The sequence below is a fragment of the Arachis ipaensis genome, chromosome B3, assembly GCF_059453495.1.
Source record: "Arachis ipaensis isolate K30076 ecotype BB chromosome B3, ASM5945349v1, whole genome shotgun sequence".
NCBI classification, from domain to species: Eukaryota; Viridiplantae; Streptophyta; class Magnoliopsida; order Fabales; family Fabaceae; genus Arachis; species Arachis ipaensis.
In genome coordinates, this window is record NC_142438.1 from 92,419,089 (window position 1) to 92,435,358 (window position 16,270).

Below are 16,270 nucleotides of genomic sequence, written 5' to 3' on the forward strand. Positions count from 1 at the left end.
CTGAGATTCATTTTGCAGATGTTTATGTTGGGAACCCAAGGCGAGAAGTACATTGATCCAAAGACCAACAAGGCATACCAGATGGATGTCGATCGACATGCACACTACCGCCAATTTCTTGACAAAAGAAAACTTGCATCGCATCCATTTGTAAGTTGTGATTTCTAAAACTTCTTTGATAATTCTCTCATTTGCTATCGTTTCGACTAAAATATTATATCATTTTCCCAAACTTTAGCTATTTGTGCCGATTTACAATGGAGGACACTGGTGGTTGTGGATTGCCGATGTCCGAAAAAAGGCATTCTATGTGCTTGACCCTGTGAACAAGAACAAAGATGAAATACCTGATTTGAGAATTAAACTGAACAAATTTGTTGTAAGTTATTTAAGTGTTTCCCTTGCTTATTGAATGTTTATCACGTTTTATTCAAATCATGATTGGTGTTTGGTTCAGTGGAGTTGATGATCTTGATTCACCTGATTGTTATATGTTCACTTGCGTTCTTTTGCATGGACAAAATATTTCTCTTGCTAATTGAATGTTTATCACGTTTTATTCAGAATATGAACAGGGTTCGGTTCATTGTAGCTGCTAATTTTCATTCACTTTTTGTATCCCTTTTAAGGATTAATAATCTCCTAGATAAGGGTTTACGCTGGGGAGGAACCCTTAATGGAGGACGGAGAGGAAGAAGAAGTAGAGTATATCAAGATGAATGGTCAACGTACAAGATAAAAAATTTTCTCTTCTGTAGTGCTATTTTTAGTGTGTTTTATTTTATATACTATTAATCGTACTTTACTTAATTCTTTCTTAGCTATGATTGTGCAATATATGTCACGAAATAACTTGAAACAATTGATCCTCGAAAGATCAAAAAAGGGAAGGGGTATCAATATAAAGCTTGGACACAAGTAAGTAGTTTATAAATTAATGAATTTTTTTTTCTTTTCTCAGTTGGGTTCATTTCTTATGTAACTAATTCCTTTCAATTGAAATGTAGCAAGAGATTGATGCCTTCAGGCTTGAATATGGTCCAAATATTCTATTGCACAAACTGAACAAAATCAGAGACCAAGTGATTCGGGCATCTGAAGCAATAAGACTCCTGAAACCATCTGCTGCCCTCTCCAGCCCTTATTGTAAATTCACGTCTGGGGATATATATAGTAAATAGGATATACTTTGTTTGACTGGTTGTAATTAACACTATTTTGTTTAACTTGTTTAAAAAAGCAAACACTGCTTCTTTCAATGTACATACGTGAATATTAATGTAAATGTTAATGTATATATCTAATGTTAATGTTAATGTTAATGTATATATCTAATGTTAATGTATATATTTGATTCAAGATGGATTAGTCCTTGTCCAGTTGTCCTATCAATCTGAAAAGTTAATGTATATATCTGTTGGAAGTATCTGGCTGCTGTTTTATTCCAGGTTCACAGTGAATGGAATCAGAGTATTTATCAAACATTAAGAGACCCAAAAACACAAATGAACCGAAATTAGTACACTGTGTGAACTGAAAATGTTCATATATCAATATAGCAGAGAGATTATTTGAAAAAAATGTATATATCAGTATTCAGTTTCAGAAACACCTGAACTCTTTGACATAACAGAATAAATTGACTATTCAATAAACAAAAAAGTAACTATTCAATAAAGAATTTCAAAAGCTAATATCAAACACAAAAAGGTGACTATTCAATAAAGACTAACGTCAATAAAAAATTAACCCTCCTATAACTTCACTGAACCGAAATTTGCTCATACATGAATGGAAATTTATGTTAATAAAAACTGAAACTCATGTAATCCTCTCCAGGATAATTCATATCCGGTCCATTGTAAAGGCTAGAGCTTGATTAAATCGTTGATCTGCCGTCTAAAAGGTTCAACTACAAAAGAGAAAATAAATCGTATATTAGCGAAATGCACAGATGAATTTTTCCCTAGTTGAAAGCAAATCGATTTTACCTCACTTGAAGCTGGCTTTTTCTTTTTCTTCGTGGCATTTGAGATCTTTTTTTCTAGGTTTGATCCCAGTCTGTTCTTGGGCCGGCCTCTTGTTCTGACACGTGGCAGGCTTTGAAGGCGTTCACGTCGCTCAACGTCGCTTCTCTGTAGGATAACAAACTTTTTCTTTGCTTCTCTCTTGATATTCTTGTATCTTGGTTTTGACATTGTCAAACACCCAGTGTAGAATTCCGATCAACTCCTCAGACTCTGGCGCAAATTCGCATATATTGTGCGAGTGAAACACCAAATCATCAAATCTCTTGCTTCTCGGCTCCAGTAGAGGCTCATCTTGGTTGCTCTTGATGTGTATGTGCCTCCTCTTTATGTTCTTGCTCCAGCATTCCAGTATGTATTTCGGTGCCATGTTATCTACTCACTCGAAGCTTAGGACGCTCAGGAAATAGCGGCACAGTATGTCCCCTTGACTCGAACAGCAGGCACTAACACTTTACCTCTCGTGATACTGCATCGTAGGTGACGAAAAAATTTTTGAATGTGGAGTTAGAAACCTACTCTATGACTTCATATGTTGTGAAACCTAGGGTGGAATGCATTGATCTTGCGATGCAGTTCACCATTCCTCTGAATTGTCCTTGAACTTCCCTAAACTTCTCGTAGGTATACACGTGCTGAAACTGCGCCTCTATTGCTGATTTTTGTGCATGGTATCATAGTGTGAAAATTTATAGCGTCGAATTCTCTCTCTCTTTTCTCTCTGCTTGCTAGGTAATCGTCCTATTGCTTCACGAATTGACTCAAGGAGCTGTTGCGCGTGATGAACCTGTTGAAAAATATGTGCATGCTCTCGCTCCTTTGTGTGCTTCTCATCCCGACCCAGAAGTGGTGATCCAGGAAAACTGGAATGCATATATGACGATCTTCGTATAGCTCTGCAGAATGAACCGAAAATATGAGCCAGCATGAACTAAAATCTGTGCACGTTTTAACCAAAAAAATAACGGCATAAAAATAATTCGAATTAAAACCTCATATACCTGAGAGCCACTTGTTGCCTCCGAAGCTGTACTTTGTGAGGAAATCATTCTAATTTTTGTCGAATGCATCTTTTGTGAACAAGTTCCAAATGATGTGTCTCATCTCTTATTCAATTTCTTTATGTCACTTGAAGCCGTTTAATTTGTTTGGGATTTTCTTCATGATGTGCTAGATGCACCACTGGTGAATCATTGTTGGCATGCACATCTCGATGGCCCTTTGCATCGATGCGCATTGGTCGGTGAGAATGCCTTTTGGTGCCTTTCCTCCCATGCAACAGAGCCAACACTCGAATAGCCATTTAAATGATTGGATGTCCTCGTTTTTCATAAGGGCGCATCCGAGAAGTGTCGACTGACCGTGGTGATTCATGCCCACAAAAGAACCAAAAACTATATTGTACTTGCATAAATGGACACTCTCACAAAGTGATGAACCGAAATGTGTAGATTTGGTGAATGTAAAGAATCAATTTGGGTAACCGAATACCTATCTATGTTGTAGGTGGTGTCAAATGAAATCACATCTCCGAAATACTCGCATGCAGCCCTGCTTCTTGCATCGGCCCAGAATGCATTTTTGATGGAGTGATCGCCTTCGAGGTTGGGGTCGAAAAAGAAATTTTGGTTCTTCTCTTTCATTCTAAGTAGGTACTTCCCGAATTCTTTGGCATCGTCTTGTTCGGAAACATTCCGTACTCCCCTTGTGATGTAATTCCTCATGTTTTTTCTATAAAACTTAGTTCCCAGTGACTGCCGACTGCTGCTACGAATGGGTGGTAAGTTTTGCTCGGTCTGATTCCGGCTTCCTCGTTAGTTTTGATGGTGCGACACACGAACATGCTTAGCTCCTTGTGTTGTTTGAACATCTCTGTCCAGTTTGGACAGCACGGGTGTGAATGATTCAGAACAACTTTAGAAATTGTCCAAAGGCCGAAGTCCTTCAATATGTGTATGTAGAACCTGGCTGGGCAGTTTTTACCGGCTGAGGGATTTGTGTTCAGAGTAGGAGATATCTTGGATTTTTACCTCCCCTTTCTACTGCATACGATTAGTTGATTCTTAATCTCGTCTCCCTTCCAAGTCGTGTTCCTTATTTTGGTAGAAAAATCAGCAAGTTTGGAATAACTTTTGTAGAACTTTCCAGCTTCTTCTAGTGTCTTGAAAATCATCCCGACCTTTGGGACAAATTGTTCATCCACAACACACCTGGTCTGCAAAATGAACTGAACATATTATTATGGTGAAACAATTGTATAGAACTAAATGAATGGAACATTATCCATTATATAAAATCAAATTCAAAACACATATGTCTACAATTTAGAGATTATCAATTGAATTCAATTCAGAACACCTACGTCCATTCAATTCAATTCAATTCAAATTAGCAATTACATTCCATTCAATTCGATTCAAAATTAAATAATCCAAACCTCGTCTGCTTCATTCGTTTCAGAAGTTCAGATCGAAGAAGAAAACAAAAAATAATAGGAAGAAGATAAATACAACATAACTAGATCGAAAGAAGAAAATGAAGAAGATGAGCGCGACCAGAGAAGAGCGACGAAGTTTGTTACGTTGAAGGCAATGCAGATCAATAAGAAAGAATGCGAGCAGAGAAGAACTAAGAGAGCAGAGGGTTTAGGTTACAGCAGAAGGTTTACGTTGAGTAAAGATTTAGGTTGTAGCAGAGAAGGTTTACGTTGTATCACAAACGAGTGGGGGGGTTGGACGTGCGTCTAACATAATATGCTTGGATAACTTGGATGCATTTTTTACATGGATGTGGAACATTATTGATTTTTTATATTGGGTTAATGGTATTTATACGCTTTTTGGCATTGTTATTAGTATGTTTTTAGTATATTTTAGTTAGTTTTTATTATATTTTTATTAGTTTTTATTCAAAAATCACATTTCTGGACTTTACTATGAGTTTGTGTATTTTTCTGTGATTTCAGGTATTTTTTGGCTGAAATTGAAGGACCTGAGCAAAAATCTGATTCAGAGGCTGAAAAAGGACTGCAGATGCTGTTGGATTCTGACCTCCCTGCACTCGAAGTGGATTTCGTGGAGGTACAAAATCCCAATTAGCGCACTCTTAATTGCGTTGGAAAGTAGACATCCTGGGCTTTCCAGAAATATATAATAGTTCATACTTTGCTCGAGATTTGATGGCCCAAACCGGCGTTCCAAGTCAGCATAGAAATTATGGCGTCAAAACGCCAGAACTGGCATGAAAGCTGGAGTTAAACGCCCAAACTGGCACAAAAGCTAGCGTTTAACTCCATGAAAGCTTCAATGTTCAGCCCAAGCACACACCAAGTGGGCCCCGGAAGTAGATTTTTACACTAACTATTCTAGCTTACTCATTTTCTGTAACCCTAGGTCACTAGTTTATTATAAAAACTACTTTTAGTGATTCATCCTGTACCTCATGACACTCTACACGTTTCATATTGTATCTTCTACGGCATGAGTCTCTAAATCCCATGGTTGGTGGTGAGGAGCTCTGCTGTGTTTTGATGAATTAATGCAATTACTACTATTTTTCATTCGATCACGCTTGCTTCTATTCTAAGATATTCACTCGTACTTCAACTTGATGAATGTGATGATCTGTGACACTCATCACCATTCTCAACCTATGAACGCGTGCCTGACAACCAGCTCCGTTCTACCTTAGACTGAGTGCTTATTTCTTAGCCTCCTGGTTCAGATCAGAGTCTTCGTGGTATAAGCTAGAATCAATTGGCAGCATTCTTGAGATCTGGAACGTCTAAACCTTGTCTGTGGTATTCTGAGTATGATCTGGGATAGGATGACTGTGACGAGCTTCAAACTCACAAGTGCTGGGCGTAGTGACAGACGCAAAAGGATCAATGGATCCTATTCCAGCATGAGTGAGAACCGACAGATGATTAGCCGTGCGGTGACAGCGCATTTGGACCATTTTCACTGAGAGGATGGATGGTAGCCATTGACAACGGTGATCCACCAACATACAGCTTGCCATGGAAGAAACCTTGCGTGCGTGAAGAAGAAGACAGTAGGAAAGTAGAGATTCAGCAGACAGAGCATCTCCAAAACCTCAACCTGTTCTCCATTACTGCATAACAAGTATTTATTTCATGTTCTTTTACTTTTTACCATTAAAACTAAGAATCAATGCTGATATCCTGACTAAGAATTACAAGATAACCATAGCTTGCTTCAAGCCGACAATCTCCGTGGGATCGACCCTTACTCACGTAAGGTATTACTTGGACGACCCAGTGCACTTGCTGGTTAGTTGTGCGGAGTTGCAAAAGTGTGATTATAATTTCGTGCACCAAGTTTTTGAGTCTTTTATCTGAGTTAGTTTCATATTTTAAGTTTGGTGTCAATTGCATGCTTTTATTTTCTTTTAATTTTTCAAATTTGCATGTTCTTAGTTCTTTCTTGATCTTTAAAATTCTAAGTTTGGTGTCTTCTTTGTGTTTTCCTTTAAATTTTCAAAAATTTGTGTTTGATTTTCTAAAAATTTTAAGTTTGGTGTGTTTTTGTGCTTTTATTTACTTAAAATTTTTTCAAAAATTTGTTCTTGGTGTTCATCTTGACATTCAAAGTTTTCTTGTTTGTTCTCTTTGTTTTGATCTAAAATTTCTAAGTTTAGTGTCATTTTGTTGTTTTCCTCTTTCCTCATTAAAATTCAAAAATTAAAAAATATCTTTTCCTTATTTTACTTATAAATTTCGAAATTTTGCATTAAATTAGTCAAAGATTTTCAAAATCATATTTTTTTTAGTCAAGTCAAAATTCTAATTTCAAAAATTGATCTTTCCAAATCTTTTTCAAAAATCAAATCTTTTTCATTTCTTCAATCATATCTTTTTTTTAATAAATTAGAATCATATCTTCTCAATAATATCTTTTTACAATAATTTTCAATCATATCTTTTTGATTGCTAATTTCCAAAATCTTTTTAATCAATTAATTAATTTAGTTTTCAATTTGCTTTTATTTTCTTCTAATTTTTGAAAGTTCTATTTTATCTTTCATTTATTTTGTTTTATTTTTTTCAGTTATTTTTAATTAAAAGAATAAAATAAAATTTAAAAATATAATTTAATTGCAATCCATATTAATTCCCTTTTCTCCATCATGGACATAAGTGAAAATGAACAGTCCAGAAGGACTCTAGGGTCATATGCTAACCCCATTACAGCTGCATATGGGAGTAGCATTTGTATACCTCCCATCAAAGCAAGCAGTTTTGAGCTAAATCCTCAGCTCATTATCATGGTGCAGCAAAATTGCCAGTATTCCGGTCTTCCACAGGAAGAACCTACTGAGTTTCTGGCACAGTTCCTACAAATTACTGACACAGTACGTGATAAAGAAGTGGATCAGGATGTCTATAGATTATTACTATTTCCATTTGCTGTAAAAGATCAAGCTAAAAGGTGGTTAAATAACCAACCCACAGCAAGCATAAAAACATGGAGACAGCTATCAGACAAATTTCTGAATCAATTTTACCCTCCAAAAAGGATGACACGGCTGAGGCTGGACATCCAAGGCTTTAAACAAGAGGATCATGAATCCCTTTATAATGCCTGGGAGAGGTACAGAAGGATGCTAAGGAAATGCCCCTCTGAAATATTTTCAGAGTGGGTACAGTTAGACATCTTCTACTATGGGCTTACAGAAAGAGCTCAAATGTCTCTAGACTACTCAGCTGGTGGATCCATACACATGAGAAAGATGATTGAAGAAGCTTAAGAACTCATTGACACGGTTGCTAGAAATCAACATCTGTACTCAAGCAGTGAGTTCTTTATAAAAGAAGAGGCTAGGATAGTAACTACTGATCCTAATCCTCAAGAACAGATTATTGAACTTAATCAGCAATTACTCCTTATAACAAAACAATTAGCAGAATTTAAAGAGATGCTCCAAGACACTAAAAATGCTAACAAGAATATGGAAGCACAATTGAATCAGACAAGACAGCAGCTATCTAAACAGATAACAGAAGAATGCCAAGCTGTCCAACTAAGGAGCGGGAAGACATTGAATAATTCAACTCAAAGTAGAAAAAAGCCAAGAAAGGAACAACTGACAGAGGATGACCAAACCACTGCCCAAAATCCCTTTGAGGACAGTAAGGGCCCAGAGAGGAATAATTCTGGCGTTCAAACGGCAGAAAAGGGTGAAAGATTGGCGTCAAACGCCTAGTGGATGCCCACTTCTGGCGTTCAAACGCCAGAAAACGGAGAAAAGTTGATGTTGAACGCCCATTCCTTGCCCAATTCTGGTGTTCAAACGCCAGAAAAGGGTGGGAAGCTGGCGTTAAACGCCCATCCAGCACCCAATCCTGGCGTTCAAACGCCAATGAGGGATCAGACACCTGCAAGTGCTGATAGTAACCCCTCTAAGAAGGCTTCTCCAACCACCTCTGTAGGGAATAAACCTGCAGCAACTAAGGTTGAAGAATATAAAGCCAAGATGCCTTATCCTCAGAAACTCCGTCAAGCGGAGCAGGATAAACAATTTGCCCGCTTTGCAGACTATCTCAGGACTCTTGAGATAAATATCCCATTTGCAGAGGCACTTGAGTAAATACCCTCTTATGCTAAGTTCATGAAAGAGATCTTAAGTCGTAAGAAGGATTGGAGAGAAACTGAAAAGGTGTTTCTCACTAAAGAATGCAGTGCAGTCATTCTAAAAAGCTTACCAGAGAAGCTTCAAGATCCATGAAGCTTTATAATACCATGCACATTAGAGGGTGCTTGTACCAAAACAGCTCTATGTGACCTTGGAGCATGTATCAACCTAATACCTGCATCCACTATTAGAAAGCTTGGCTTGACTGAAGAGGTCAAACCAACCTGGATATGTCTTCAACTTGCTGATGGCTCCATTAAATACCCATCAGGCATAATTGAAGACATGATTGTCAAGGTTGGGCCATTTGCCTTTCCCACTGACTTTGTAGTGCTGGAAATGGAGGAGCACAAGAGTGCAACTCTCATTCTAGGAAGACCTTTCCTAGCAACTGGACAAACTCTTATTGATGTACAAAAAGGGGAAGTGACCCTGAGAGTCAATGAGGATGAGTTCAAGTTAAATGCTGTCAAAGCTATGCAGCATCCAAACACATCAAATGACTGCATGTGCACTGATATTATTGACTCTTTGGTGGAAGAGATCAATATGACTGAAAGTCTCGAATCAGAGCTAAAGGACATCTTTAAAGATCTTCAACCTGATCTGGAGGAATCAGAGGAAATAAAAGAACCTCTGAAAATTCCTCAGGAAGAGGATAAGCCTCCTAAACCCGAGCTCAAACCACTACCACCATCCCTGAAATATGCATTTCTGTGAGAAGGTAACACTTTTCCAGTGATCATAAGCTCTGCTTTAAATCCACATGAAGAGAAAGCACTAATTCAAGTACTAAGGACACACAAGACAGCTCTTGGGTGGTCCATAAGTGATCTTAAGGGCATTAGCCCAGCAAGATGCATGCACAAGATCCTATTGGAGGATGATGCTAAGCCAGTGGTTCATCCACAGAGGCGGGTAAATCCAGCCATGAAGGAGGTGGTGCAGAAAGAGGTCACTAAGTTACTAGAGGCTGGGATTATTTATCCTATTTCTAATAGCCCCTGGGTGAGCCCTGTCCACATTGTCCCCAAGAAGGGAGGCCTGACAGTGGTTCATAATGAAAAGAATAAACTGGTTCCTACAAGAACAGTTACAGGGTGGCGTATGTGTATTGACTACAGAAGGCTCAATACAGCCACCAGAAAGGATCATTTTCCTTTACCATTCATAGACCAGATGCTAGAAAGACTAGGAGGTCATGATTATTAATGCTTTTTGGATGGCTATTCAGGTTACAACCAAATTCCAGTTGATCCTCAAGACCAAGAGAAAACAGCATTCACATGTCCATCTGGAGTATTTGCCTACAGAAGGATGCCTTTTGGTCTGTGCAATGCACCTGCAACCTTTCAGAGGTGCATGCTGTCTATCTTCTCTGATATGGTAGAGAAATTTTTAGAAGTCTTCATGGATGACTTTTCAGTATTCGGAGACTCATTCAGCTCCTGTCTTGACCATTTAGTACTTGTTCTAAAAAGATGCCAAGAGACCAACCTAGTTTTAAACTGGGAAAAATGTCACTTTATAGTGACTAAAGGAATTGTCCTTGGGCATAAAATTTCAAACAAGGGAATAGAGGTGGATCAAGCTAAGGTAGAGGTAATTGAAAAATTACCACCACCTACCAATGTAAAGGCAATCAGAAGCTTTCTGGGACATGCAGGATTCTACAGGAGGTTTATAAAGGATTTTTCAAAAATTGCAAAACCTCTGAGTAATCTTCTAGCTGCTGATACACCATTTGTCTTTGACATAGAGTGTCTACATGCGTTTGAAACCCTGAAAGCTAAGCTGGTCACAGCACCAGTCATCTCTGCACCATACTGGACATTACCATTCGAACTAATGTGTAATGCCAGTGACCATGCCATTGGTGCAGTATTGGGACAGAGGCATAACAAGCTTCTGCATGTCATTTACTATGCTAGCCGTGTTTTAAATGATGCACAGCAGAATTACACAACCACAGAAAAAGAGTTGCTTGCAGTGGTTTATGCCATTGACAAGTTTCGATCCTATTTAGTAGGTTCAAAGGTGATTGTGTATACTGATCATGCTGCTCTTAAATACCTACTCACATAGCAGGATTCAAAACCCAGACTCATGAGATGGGTGTTGCTTCTGCAAGAGTTTGATATAGAAATAAGAGACAGAAAAGGGGCAGAGAACTAGGTAGCTGATCACCTGTCCCAGATAGAACCAGTAGCAGGGGCGTCCCTCCCTCCTACTGAGATATCTGAGACCTTTTCTGATGAGCAACTCTTCACCATTCAAGAAGCACCATAGTTTGCAGACATTGCAAATTATAAAGCTGTGAGGTTCATACCCAAGGAGTACAGCAGAGTGCAAACGAAAAAACTAATTTTCGATGCAAAGTACTACTTATGAGATGAACCATATCTCTTTAAGAGATGTGCAGACGGAATGATCCGCAGATGCGTACCCAGAGAAGAGGCATAAAAGATCCTATGGCACTGCCATGGATCACAATATGGAGGACATTTCGGAGGTGAGCGAACAGCCACTAAGGTCCTCCAATGTGGCTTCTACTGGCCTACTCTCTATAGAGATGCCCGAGAGTTTGTGCGTAATTGTGACAGTTGCCAAAGAGCTGGCAACTTGCCCCATGGTTATGCCATGCCTCAACAAGGGATCTTAGATATTGAGTTGTTTGATGTATGGGGTATTGACTTCATGGGTCCTTTCCCACCATCATACTCAAACACTTACATTCTGGTGGCATGATGACATGTCACCATGTCATGTTTTTCTATGCTTTTAATTTTCATACAAGTAATTGATAATTAGTGCTTAAATATTGCATTCTTTTGTGCTTAAATGGTATATTTCCTTGATCTTTTGATTTTATAAACTTTGTAGGAAATAAGAAGAAAAAGAAGCAAAGAAGCACAAAATAAGCTAAAAAGGAGAAAAAAAGAGCTTTGGGGCACACTTTGAAGTTGGAGCACACTTTGGAGCCTTAGGCCACGCTTTTAAAAGCGTGGCCCATGACCAAATCAAGGAAGCTTCATCAGCACAGCCACCCAGGAGCTCAACATTTGCGCCAACGTTTGCCTCAAACGTGAGGTCAAACGTTGGCTAAGGAATACCTTGGGAAATGTTGCTCCCCACAGCTTGAAGGGGCATACTTCCAACAAAAATAACTTGAGCTACAGAGCTCCAAATGAGGTGATTCCAAAACCATTGGAAAGTAGGAATCAAAAGCTTTCCAAACATATATGGCACTGCATAGTGGACACTAAAATTGAGGGAGAAAACTGCCCCAAAATGTGCATAAACGAACATGGTGTCAACCTGTAGTGAGGCCAACTGACCTCTGCACCTTCGACGGAGTATAACTCGAGTTGTCAAGCTCCAAATGATGCTCTTCCAACAACATTGGAAAGTAGACATTTAGGGCTTTCCAACAATGTATAATAGTATGGGGTGGACAGCACGTTTGAGCTTCCGAATCTGGCAATGTTCCCAACGTTTGCGTTCACGTTTGACCTCAAACGTGGGGTCAAACGTGAGTGACAGCAATACCAGCGACCTTGTCCCCTTCAAAGGAGCATAACTTGAGTTGTAGATGTCCAATTAAGATGATTCCAGTTGCATTGGAAAGCTGACATTCAGAGCTTTCCAACCATATATAATAGTCTATAGTGGACATGAAATTGGCAACGTTGACAAGAGGACAAAGAAGCGTCCGAAGACTTGAACTTCAAAAACACACCCAGGAGGACTTAACGTTTGAGCTCACGTTTGACCTCAAACGTGAACTCAAACATGAGTGACAGCAAACCACCATTCTGCATCATGCCATTACAAGACGTTTGAGTCAACGTTTGCCTCAAACGTTGACTCAAACGTGAATGATCCCAATTCCATCAAGGCCATCCAGATCCATTCTTCCTCAAATTCAAAGCAAGCTAAGCCCATTACCATCACTCAAAGGCACACAGAGAAGCTAGATTAGGAATTTTATTCAATTGTAATTTGTTTTTAATTTCAATTTCATTTTCATTTTCATTTGAAAAAGCCTATATAAGGCATCCTTATCATCTTTGTAAGGAGGCTGGCTCCACGAGGGAGCATTAGGAATAGAGAACTCTCTCTCTTTAGTTTTTCTCTTTGTTTTGAATCTTGGGTTGAGAATTGAAGGAATTCTGTTTCATTCTCACTTTGAGATTTCTCTTGTTCTTCTTCTATAAAATTTCAGTGAATTAAGGATTTAAATCAACACTCTGTTTACTGCTTTCATCTTCATTTCTTTTGCAAATTATTCTTTATTGGATCAAGGAAGGACTTGAGATCTAGACTTGTTTTTTAGTCTCATTGAGCCCCTGAGATCTTCACTTGTCTTTCTAGATTTCACAATTGATTTGAGTTTTCTTGCTGATTTACTTTTCTGCTACAATTTCCTTCTCTGCAATTTTTACTTTCTACTGCATTGCTTCCAATTTACATTTCCTGCACATTTACATTCTACACTTTAACTTTGAGCTTGCTGCAAATCTGAATTTACTTTTCTTGCCTTGGATCCATTGCTTTCTTTAATTTCCAGCACCCAGCCCCCCTTTACATTGCTTGTTCTTTAAGTTTTTGCCCATTTACATTCTGCAACTTTAATTTCCTGTCATTTAAAATTCTGTTGATTACAATTTCACACAATTCACTTCAATGTTAGCTTGACTAAACTAATCACCCACTAAAGTTGCTTGATCCATCAATCCCTGTGGGATCGACCTCACTCTAAGTGAGTTTTACTACTTGATGCGACCCAGTATACTTGCCGGTTAGATTTGGATGTTGGAATTCATTTTCCAAAAATTTTCCCATCAAGTTTTTGGCACCGTTGCCGGGGATTGATTTAGATCAACAATGATTAAGTGGGTGAGAAGTCTAGATCAAGCATTTTCTTTGTCTTTGTTCTCTGTTTTAAATTGATAGCAAGGTGTTTGAGCTATTGCCTCACTAAGAAATTCTTTCTCTGTGACATGATTTTCAATTTTCATTGATGTTTACAAAATACAAATGGAGTTCAACTCATCTTATGGTCAAACAAAATTTTATGGGATATCACCCACCATCACCAATCTCTAATGGTGGCTGGGAATATCACCAAGAAAATACAAATTCTAAGCACTCCAATCCATGGAGATTTGCTTCAGAGACACAAGATGAGCAAGAAAACGATATGGGATATTTTCTTCCACAAAATGATGCTAGTCATGATTCTAATGGTGGCTGGAAAGAGAATTCTAATGCTCCATATGATATTCATCCAAAGATGCCATCACTTGACCATGCTTCAACAGAAAGCCCCTATCAAAACTCACCACCCACACAAACTTCCATGAACCAAAGCCTCTCAAAGCTTGAGACCATGTGTGAAAAATATGAGAGAGAGGCACAAATATCCTGGAACGAGCAAGAGAATTCATTCAAAAATATAGAAGTGATGATAAACCAAATGTTAAGTGCAAGGGAGAAAGTGGAAGAGCAAGATGAGGAGGCTACTGCATCAAGTGAACTTCCAATAAAGAATGAGGTGGTTGAAAATGAAACTGCACTTGAGGTAACAAGGGAACATTCACAACCCTCACAAACTTTCCTTGAATCTGTGATCAAAAAATATGAAGAAGAGATGAAGAAATCTTGGGAAGAACAACAAACCTCCTCCATAAAAGAACTATTAAGTCAAATGTTGGGTGCAAAGAAAGGAGTGGAGGAGCATGAAAGTGAGGAAGTCATTCCAGAAAATTTACACTCAAGTGAGGCAGAGAAGTACATGAAGGAAGAGTTCATGGAACCACCAATTCAAAAGACTCTTGATGAATACAAAACTCCAATAATCACACAGAAATCATGTCTTGAAATCAAAGAAGTGAAGGCAACTAGCAAGAGCACCAATCCTGTCCCTGATCCAGCAAGCAAGATCAATCAAGTCATTTGCAAAAGGAAGCTTGCTGAGAAAAGGCCAAGACAAGGGACACTAGCTGAATCCTTCCCTCCTTTGAGGTCATTCCTCTTAACAAACTGGAAGAAGAGGAAGAAAGTGAAGAACAACATGTCAAGCTAATGACACTAAAAGAGCACTTGTTGGGAGGTAACCCAACCATAGGTAACAATTCTTCTCTGCTTTGTTTTCTTTCTTTGCTTTGTTTAAATTCAATAAATTGGCATATGGTTACATTCTAAGTTTGGTGTTGCCTTGCAACAAATTGTTTTCAATCTTTTTGGATGATTGCATCAAATTAAAAATGAAAGTGACACACCAAGATTCTAAGTTTGGTGTGCCACTTATTTTTCTATGCAATTTATTCAAGCAACACTACTTGTTTGCATAATCATAATGCCTCTGCAATTTTATTTTTCTCTTTTGGTTTAACATTTTAATTTCATCTTTATTCATTTACATTTTTTTTATGCTTTCTTTTATTAACTGTGTTTGTTAATGCATCACCAAGAGAGCTTTATTCATGACAAGATTCTTGGCTTGGTGATTGTATTTAACATACAACAGTTTCATTTAGTCTTATTTCAAATAAAATGGACATAGGATTGCATTCTAAGTTTGGTGTTGCTATGCAACAAAAATTTGGTTCTAATCCTTACAAGATACTTGCATCAATTCCAAGTGAAAGTGTCACACTAAGTTTGGTGTGCCACTTATTCTTTATGCAAAGTATTATGCTCACCTTCTTAAGTTTGCAATCACAATGTCTCTGTCTCTTGTGCCTTGATTATTATCTTTAATTTTGCTTGCTTAGAACACATGTACTACTAACTTTTCATTGTGTAAGACATTCATGATCCATCTTAGCCCCATAGCCACGGTTCTAATAGTTGCTTGAGGATGAGCAAGCATTCTGAGTTGGTATGGGAAGGAGGAGAATGGGAGGAAAATGACAACAATAGAGAAGATGAACTACAAGGTTGTAAAGTTCCTTTTCCTCTCATTTGTTTCAAGCACTATAAATTGCATGATTGTCTTTACCTTCTCTGTATGCATGTGTGTATGAAAAGGCATAGTTTGATTTCTAAATTGCAACATGGTGTTGTGGCATTATGACTACCAACTTGAGTTTTGTGAATTCAAAAGCAATAGAGTATCATGATCATAAACAAACAAGGCATTAAAGAAGATTTTAGCATATGCATAAAAGTATTGGAAAGCTAGTATGTTTGATTGTTGCTTAATTGCATTGGATTTTTTTTAATTGAAGTTTTCATCTAGGACATTTTGTGAAATCTTTTGAAAATCATGACAACCTTGAAGAGGCAAATACAATTAAAGCAAGAAAAGAAAAAGGGAAAGAATGAGAAAGCTGAAGGCTCTGAGTACCAATGGCAATTTATTTGTTAAGTACTTGTGGTGTTTATGTATCAAGCCAAATGCTTGAAAACAAAACACTTAGAAGTCAAGGTTAGGCTCAAAGTGCAAAAGCACTCCCTCAAAGCTCAAGGCTCTGAGCATCAATGATTAGAGAGTCAAGAAAAGAAAAGAAAAATGAGCTTAATGAAGTTCTCTAATCAAATGCTTGTGGTGCTTATGTATCAAGTGGTAATACTTGAAAACA